The sequence below is a fragment of the Pteropus alecto genome, unplaced genomic scaffold (genome assembly GCF_000325575.1).
Source record: "Pteropus alecto unplaced genomic scaffold, ASM32557v1 scaffold157, whole genome shotgun sequence".
Classification (NCBI taxonomy): Eukaryota; Metazoa; Chordata; class Mammalia; order Chiroptera; family Pteropodidae; genus Pteropus; species Pteropus alecto.
The window spans coordinates 1,360,932-1,369,999 of NW_006440626.1; positions in this window are offsets into that span (position 1 = coordinate 1,360,932).

The window sequence follows — 9,068 nt, forward strand, 5'->3', positions numbered from 1 at the left end:
ATCCATGATTGCACAAGGGTTCAGGAGAATCGGTCAGTGTGACATGGGGTGACGTGGGAGCCAAACAAAACAGGGAAACGGAACACGGAGACGGAGACCACCAACGGGACACGCCGTGCGTGTGTTAGCTCGCTTGTCGTTCGTGAGTGACGCAGGCACGTTTGTCTTCATGCCATTAAAACACATATGCAAACCAAAGCCTCGGTTGGATGGTTGTTTAGTTTATCTATTGTCTGACAAACCACCCCGAAACTTAGTAGCATAAAATACCCGCAGACATTTGCTGTGACAATCCTGTGGGTTGCACGTGTGGGTTTTCTGCCTCACGTGGTGGCGGCTGGGGTGTGGTGCCCTCCGGCTGGAGGGGCCCATCAAAGCCGAGGCTGCACGGGGCAGGCCGCGTCCATCTCGGTCCCTCTGGTGCACTTGGCCCTGGCGCATTAGTGCTGGCTCGGGATCGGTGCTCGGCCACCTTCCCCGTCATCAGCTCTTAGCATCAGCATCCACACCTCCAGCTAGCCCCCACCCCCAGCTCCAAGAGGAGGGGAGTCCCTGCACCGCACGGAGGGAGGCTCAGCGCTCGGTCGCGTGCTCATGTCCTTGTCTGAAGCAGCATGCACCCTTAGAGAAGAACATCCTGACTGCCGCCGACGCCCCTCCTTCCCATGAAGCGCCCTGGAGGATAACTGAGCAGCTGGCAAATACTCAAGCCAAAGCCCAGTGGGGAGGCAGCAAGACGTGCCACGAACGAGGACTCTGCAGCTTCAGCCCGAGGGCCAGGGCCAGACGGGCTCCCGTGAGCAGCATCTATTTGTGGCTCCGCATCTAAATTTCCAAATGTGACAACGAATAAATATTGGTCTTTCCTTCTGCAGCCTTTTCCGTCTGGGTGGTTCAACCAAGTCGATGCTGCCATCTCTTTTTCTCAGATAATACTGTGGAGAGACTGGGGCCCGGAGGGGAAGGGCGTCCACCCGCATCTCACAGAAAGGCGGCTGCAGGACAGGGCCGGGAGCACTGGAGGCCGGAGCCCCTTGGAGGGGAGCGGGGTTTACCCTAAGCTTGAGATCTGCCTCCCCCTTCTGTCCCTCCAGTGTATGCTGACAAGCGCTCGTCCACCTGCTGCTTGAATACCACCAAGGACGGGAAGCTCGCTACCACCAAGCGAGTCATTCCGTTGTTAGATGGCTCAGCATTTTAGAAAGTTCTTTCCTTTACAAAACTTCTTTTTTGAATTCCTAGAATGTGCTGAGCACTGTTCTAGGCAAGGGAGGCAGCGAGGAAGACCTGCAGGGTCCCCGCCCTTGGCGGAGGGACAAACGGGACCCTGGGCGGAGGGACAAACGGGACCCAGATGCATAGCAAAGGGAGGGAGGGAGGAGACTCCAGTGGGTGCTGAGGCGGTGCGGAGACCGTGGGCGTGAGACCGGTGACAAACGCAGAGACTGCAGGGCAGCGCGAGACAGTGACAGGGGCTCCTTCACGCTGGTGACCAGGAGCCGTGACAACTAAGCTGACAACTGGGTCAGGAAGGAGCTGTGCGTGGGAGATCAGCGAGGACAGCCATCTGGACAGACGGCGTGGGAATCGGCTGGCCTCTGAGGAAGCGGGACCAGCCCTGAGGTGGGTAGCCATCCTCCACGTCCTCACCCAGGAGCGGAAATGGACGCGGCAGACTGGGCATTGGGCAGCAGGGCGCTGTGTGCCCGGAGGGGCTGTCTGGGGCTGTGCCGCCCGAGGCAGTGCCCTCCCGTCCCCGCCCCCACTCACTCTGGGTCTCTGTGACCTGCCCCTGCTCTGAGCAGGGCTGGGAGGAGGGTGGGCTCTGGACCACCGTGGGCAGACCCTTCCAGGAGCCTCTTGCGGCCACAGCAGTCGGGGTGGAGGGCCTGGGTGTCCCCCACCCCCGGAGGTCCTCCCTGCCAGCCGTGGGCCGGGTCTTAGCCAGCTTATCGGACTGGGCTGCAGCTCCTCCTGCCTCGTCCAGGTGCAGCGAGACCTCTGTGTGACGTCACCGTGAGGAGTTGAAATAATATTTACAATCCACAGGGCTAGGAGCTGGCACTTAGCAGGTGCCACCAAGTGCAAACACCTCAATGAGCCTTAAGTCACAACAACAAGTCACCGAAATGACAAAATGAGGGTATTTTGGCCTGAAGCTGACGTTTCTCATATGTAATTGTATTCTTATCAATAGAGGCAGCTTGTAAAATGTGTGGCTAAGTGTGTTGAAAGGATTTTATACTTGTGTAAGATTTTCCCTACGAACACATTCACAAATCAAGGAGACGGCCTTTGTCAGATCACATGTCCTGGAGTGGGCTGGAGGAACTAACTGGTCACTGCTGCCCCGTCCGGCGGGGCGCAGCCCGGGGCCCTGAGCCCGCACGCCTGTCCGGGTAGCTGTACCTAGAGGATAAATAGCCCAGAGGATTGCTGAGCCGCATCTGGCCATTTCCCTTCCCAGATCCCCTCGACCTGCCACGTTGGCCCAGGAGAAGCCCTGCCATCAAGGAAAGTGGCATTTAAAATATTTTCTGTCTCCACCCAAGGCAGAACCTGGGTTACCCAGCCACCAGGAACGGCTTGACACAGGCCAGCTGTCCACGAGGCCTGCCTGAGGCTCCGTCCCCTGCTGGGCTCACCAGCTCCGTCCCACGTAGGCCGGATCCTTGTTGGTCCCACTGTGTCCTCGTCGCTTCGAGTCACTGGCTCAGGTCTCACAGAACCAGCACCTGCTTCTTGCATCTCAAACTCGCCATGGCCAAGTCCACAAGCAGCTTGGGACTGTGTCAGCCGCAGAGCACAGTGGAGTCCTGCAGTGCGCCTTCCAGTGTGGGGCACTGAAGGCCACCAGCTTCCTCTCGGGATACTCAGAGCCTGGCTCTCCCGCCGTGAAAAGCTCAAGAAGCACAGAGCGGCTGTGGATCGCGGTCCACAAGCAATGCCAAGCCAAGCACGGACCGGATGGTGAGCGAGACGCGCCCGACAGACTGAGAAAGTTCCAGTCCCTCCCCCAAGGTCACGGGCAGATAACGGGCAGAGTGGAATTTGAACCCAGATGTCCTGTCTTTAAAGCCAGTTTCTCTTTGCTCAAGGGCGTTTTTGGTGAGTGAGTGATGATTCAATCAGCCCTGTCAGAGCCCCAGGATGGGAGAAGGCCGGGGAGGAGCTCTGAGGAGGGGTCAGGGGGCCCCACTGGGCAGAAGTCACAGAGCGTCCTAGCCCTGGGGCCCTCAGGCTCGGTGTGTCCAGCACAGCCTCATTTTCACAGCACTGGGTCCAGGAGTTTCAGGGACCGAAGCTTCTACAGCTTCTACACCTGTGCCGGGCACCGGGCACTCAGCGGGCAGCAGACCCAGCCACGGACACAGCACTCGGAGTGGGGCTCGGGCCGAATCAGACAGAGTCAAGGCCCAGAGAGGTCACGTGCAGTGTGAGTTCAAGGCCAAAGCTAGAAGTGACTGTCGTAGCCCAGCGATGGCTGGACAAGGACAGAGGTGAGTCGGGGGGACCTGGCACAAGTGACAGGGAGCTAAACCCCGGCCAGATCCGAGGCCTTCTCTCCCTTTCGTCCTCCTGGCAGTGGCCATGCCAGGCCCCAGGAGGGCTCACGGGGGTCCCTTATCTCTGTGTCTCCGTCCCGCTGGCTTCCTGTCCTAGGCCAGCCAGTCATGGCTCAGCACCACGCGTGCCGTTTTTTCTCAGAGAAGACCGATATTTCTCTATCGGAAAGGAAGATGGTCAAGGGCGGGAAACGGGGTTCTCTTTCTCCGTGGTCTGCAATGTGGTTCTGAGCTCGGCTGCACGTTAGCGTCACCTGGCGGATCGAGACCTCCCGTGGTCCCACCGCACCCGGACTGGGGACTGAGACTGTCTACAGGTGGGACCCGGGGTCAGGCGGGTCCCGCCGGGTCACCTGGACCTCACTGGTCACTCCGAGTCTGCATCAACACCAGGTGAGCTATGCACATGTAAGGGTGGGGCAGCTGAAACAACGTGTCTGGTGCACGGCAGGCACAGGGTCCCTGGGTGTGACCCTCGGTCACCTGTCCGTATGTACTGCCTGTCCCTGAGGGCCCACGTGGGAGATGGACATCCGCTAGTGGCTCTCCTGACCACCAGAGCCCAGATTTTGATGACCAGGGCAGACAAGACAGGGCACAGGGCCTTGGGCCCAGGACGACCTGAGCAAGGCACCCAGCCCATTAGGGGCTCCCATTCCCACCGTGCCCATGGGCTGCTGGAACCCTGTGCAGACTCCCCGAACGGTGGGGGTCCTTCCCTCCAAAACCGTTGCCTCAGCCCACTCTGTCCCCTGGGTCCTGGCCCCCAAAACTACTGGGACCAGTTATTCAAGAAGATTGCCTCTCCCCGGCAAACCCCACATCAATTCCATCCTCAAGAGGCCTTTTGTAGGTGGCATATACATATGTGACCAAGGAAGACGACCTACGGGTACGTGCCACTCCTCCCCCAAGGTCAATGCTGCCCCTCGCCCACAGTCTGGCTGCATCAGGGACTGGGGTTCGGAGACGGGACCGAGGCGGGGTTACTGAGCAGTCGTGACCAGGAGTAGAGAGCGGAGGAGGATGGATACTTACATCCACACGAAGACTCGGGGAGGGGACAGATGAGAGAGAATTTCAACGATGCTTTGCTGCTTATTAAAAGTCCACAATGTGCAACCAGAGAAGGACTTCCGTTTTCCATACTACGGTAGACTATTCACTGAGCCGTAGTTTCACGGCAAAGCCACGAACAAACAACATAGGTATGTGCGTACGTGAGCGTGTTTCCGTGTACGTGCGCATATACATCGTAACGTATGTATTAGAATGCCTCGCACTGAGCGAGCAGGAACAAGGAAAGTCCCTAGGAGCCAGCCAAAACTGGCTGTGCCCTGGGGACGTTTGCCAAGCCAGTCACCTGATCTTCCTTTGCCTTGACCACACACTGCTCTGGGCGGGGAAAACAGTCTGGGCCCACCGACGTGAGAGTCAGGTGGGGAGCCGCCCCACCTCCCTAAGCGGGCTCCCCGAGGGCTGTGCCTTCACTGTTGGAATGAGCGGGGCGGGAGTGAGGGGGACACAAAGAAAGGAAATTCAGGACATTTGCCTGTATGGATCCTGGCACTAGGGGAGGAGCGGGGCATCTCCCCAGAGTCACGACCACAAGCCGGCCTCCTTGGTCCCCTCCCCGGACTTCACACCAGCTGCGTGGACCATGTGTCTCACACTAAAACTGTCATCCAAAGGGAGCCAACTCAGGTGACCCTCACTATCCGGCCAAAGAAGATGTGAATTATCTCGGGAGGCGCCCATTGTAACATAGGCCTTGAGGAATTCCCAGGGAGTCAGCAGCAAGGACCGTGAGCAGAGTTCACAGAAGACACACAGGGAGGAGCACAGTGGACAGGAGTCAGTGCCAACAGCAGCCAGGGGAACCCGACCACGGGCTGGCCTCACGCAGCGGGTCCTCGGGCGTAGGATGGAAAATAAAGATGCCGAATGAGTAGAAAGAATTCAAAGAAGGGATCAAAAACGCAAGTAAGAAACGAAACGGCTGAGAAATTTCGAACGGAAAGCAAATAAAACTTCTAGAAATGAGAAGACTACATAGTGGGAATAAAGCGAATGATTAAATAGCAGCCGTCGCGTCACCAGACGCCAAAAGGGCCAAGTGCGGACGTTTCCTACTCGTGGGAGGTTCAAGGGGGGGATCCTGAGGCAAGCAGCTCTCCATTCAGCATGCCGTCTGTGGCTCCACCTGCCTCCGCACATGGCTTCCAAGGTCACCACACCCGTCTGCATCAGCAGGCCATCACTGCACATCAAGGAGCCTCGAAGGTCGTGCAGGGGACCAGGTCTGGGGACCGGGCCAGGCAATGCTACAGCTCACTTTATTCACATTTCACTGACTGGGACTCAGTCTCGAGGGCCCATCAAATTGCAAAGGAGGCTGGGAAATGTAGTCTAACTGCGGGCCCAGCCGGGGGAGGAAGTGGGTTTGATGAACTGAGCAGCTGAAGAAAGCTGAGGGTCTAGTGAGTGTTAGCCATGGCCACTGTTTACCCGACAGCACTCTGTAAAACCCTGCCTTCGTTATTTTCGTTAATCCTATGATTCCCACCCTGGGGATTAAGCTAAACAGGAAGGATCATTCTCGTTTTATAGGTAAAGAAACTCACACTCAGAGAAGGGCAGTGACTTGCCCACGACTACACAGCTGCTAAGTGGGACTGTAGCTCAGGACTTACCAGGATGTCATATGGTTGCCTCTGGCTATAGATGACAGGGGAAAGGGGAGGGATCTTGGAGCCAGATCCTGGAACCAGAGGTCCACCGTTTGCCTCCGTGTTTTAGGCTGAGCTGGTGCACCCACTAGCCTGGCCCCGGAGCCGAGGGGACCGGCCAGAGTCCAGGGCAGTGACTCCAGAGCTGAACTCAACTTTAACACTGGAGTCCCGGGGCATCAGGGTGGCTAGTTGGTGGGCACAAGTCGAGACAGCAGGTCTGGATCTGCCTTGCCCTGGGAGAGCTGATTGGTCACTGTGCTAAGTAGCATTGTAGGTTCCACAAGCAGAGCCTGGGGGCAAAATCCAGGTAGGGCTCACCTGATGAGCTAGCTCTGCAGTGCCTGTCCCTGAGGTACAGCTCTGTGCCAGGGCCCTGATCTCATGTCCCAGCATTCTCACCGGGACTCATATAGGAAGGGGCTTTCCATTCTGTTTTTGTAGGTAAGTGATGGTGATGATGATAATGACAATGGTGATGAAGATGGTGATGGTGGTGATGATGGTGGTGATGGTCATGGCGATGGTCGTGATGATGGTGATGGTGGTGGTGATGGTGGTGATGGTGAAGGTGATGGTGATGGTGATGGTGGTGATGATGGTGGTGATAGTGGTGATGGTGGTAATGGTGGTTGGTGATGGTGATGATGATGGTGATGATGGCGGTGATGGTGGTGATGATGGTGGTTGGTGATGGTGGTGGTGATGGTGGTGATGGTGGTGATGATAGTGGCTGGTGGTGGTGGTGATGGTCATGGTCATGGTGGTGATGGTGGTGATGATGGTGGTTGGTGATAGTGGTGATGATGGTGGTTGGTGGTGGTAGTGGTTGGTGGTGGTGGTGGTGGTGATGGTGATGATGGCGGTGATGGTGGTGATGATGGTGGTTGGTGATAGTGATGGTGATGGTGATGGTTTTGGTGGTCATGGTCATGGTCATGGTGATGGTGGTGATGGTGGTGATGATAGTGGCTGGTGGTGGTGGTGATGGTCATGGTCATGGTGGTGATGGTGGTGGTGATGGTGATGATGGTGGTTATGGTGATGGTAGTGATGATGGTGATGGTAGTGACGGTGGTGGTGATGGTGGTGATGATGGTGGCTATGGTGGTGATGATGATGGTGATGGTGGTGATGGTGGTGATGATGGTGATGATGGTGATGGTGGTGATGGTGGTGATGGTGATGATGATAATGTCATCTGAAATTACTGACCATGATGTACCCAGCAGAGTTTCAAGCTCTGTAGGTAGATTCTCTTTAACTTTTGTAATAACTCTACAAAGAATGGATTCCTTATTGCTCCCATTTGATAGAGAAGGAAACTGAGGTTCAGGCCGGTACGTGATCCACCCAGCGTCACAGAGCACGTAGAGAACACACCCAGGGCTCACACTCCTGAGTCTGACTCAAGCTCTGCACCCCCTGCATCCTCCACCACAGGCCGTGAACTCCAGGACAGAGCCGCCATCTGAGCCGCCGCTACAGCCTCAGCTCCGAGCCGGGGGCCTGCACACGGCGGGTGGTCAGGGAAGGTCTGAGAGGAATGGCTTGGGCATGAGGGTTTGTGCAGATGTAAAAGCCCCCCGTGCATCGATGCATCGCCTTTACAGGCAATAAGCACACCCATCGATTTGAAACGCTGTGGATGAAGGAACAAAGTCACGCAATTATTGGGCCACCGAGGTCACTTGTCCAGCTCTTCCTGGAAAAATCATTTCTGGGACGTCCCCACTGTCCATTTTCCAACCAGCCAACCCTCCCAGAGGCGGCTGCCCCAGCTCGGCCCAGGCCCTTATGGACCAAGGGGCCCTGGCTGCTCCCCGGGTCAAACCCACTAGTGGGTGAGGACCCCGTGCACTCTGAGGTAAGGAAGACCTGTGATGCCCTGTGCCTCAGCGGCCCAGGTCTTACAAGGAAGGAGGCCATGGGGGCAGGGACTGGGGGAGGGGAGGTGGCAGCTCTGATCCGTTGCCGAAAGGGAGGGGAGGAGAAACACTCTTTTCTCTAGACAAGCTGTTCGCTTACCAGCTTTTTGCTTTTGGTAAAAAGAAAAATATATTCCTAGTGCCATCTGTTCCCAGAGCGGGGCCGGTGTGGGGCCTGGGGCTCCCCGCAGCTCAGGCAGCCAGACCCAGTTTCAGAATCCGAGACAGCTGCCCCCTGGATTATCTTGGGAAGCACCCGGCCTTCGAGGCGTTTCCCGGCACTCCGAGGCTGTTTGCACATCCAGCCCGAGCCTGCCAGCTCCCGCTCGGCCCTGGACGCCTTCCCGTTCAGCCCACTATAAATACCCCGCTTCCTACTTCTGCTGCAGCTTCCAGTGGAGTCAGATTTCCCAGGGTGGAGGAGAGGGAGAGGGGGTGCGAGGGCGATGGATGGCAAGCCGAATGGAGCGGGGGCTCCCTGCCCCACCTTCTCAGTCTCCTTTGTGGGAACCACTCCCTCCACCCACCCCCAGGCACCAGGCCCCACAGGTGTCCACCCCGTCCCAGGGCCCACCCCGCCTCCATTCTCTCGCCAAGGTTGTCCCCACTCCGATGTGAGTGACAAGTTCCCGGGGTGGGAGGATGCGGGCATCTCGGGCAGGAACCTGGAGAGAGCACAGGGCTTGCGGCTCGGAGAGGTTGGTGTAGGGTGGGAGGGAACATGGTCAGCGAGAAGGCCACAGAGCCAGGTCGCCGGGATGGCCCAGAGCATCATCGGACAGCAGCTCTCCAGAGGCAGGGTGGGGCTGCTAATTGACCACGAAGGTTTCTTCTTTGTAACCTGG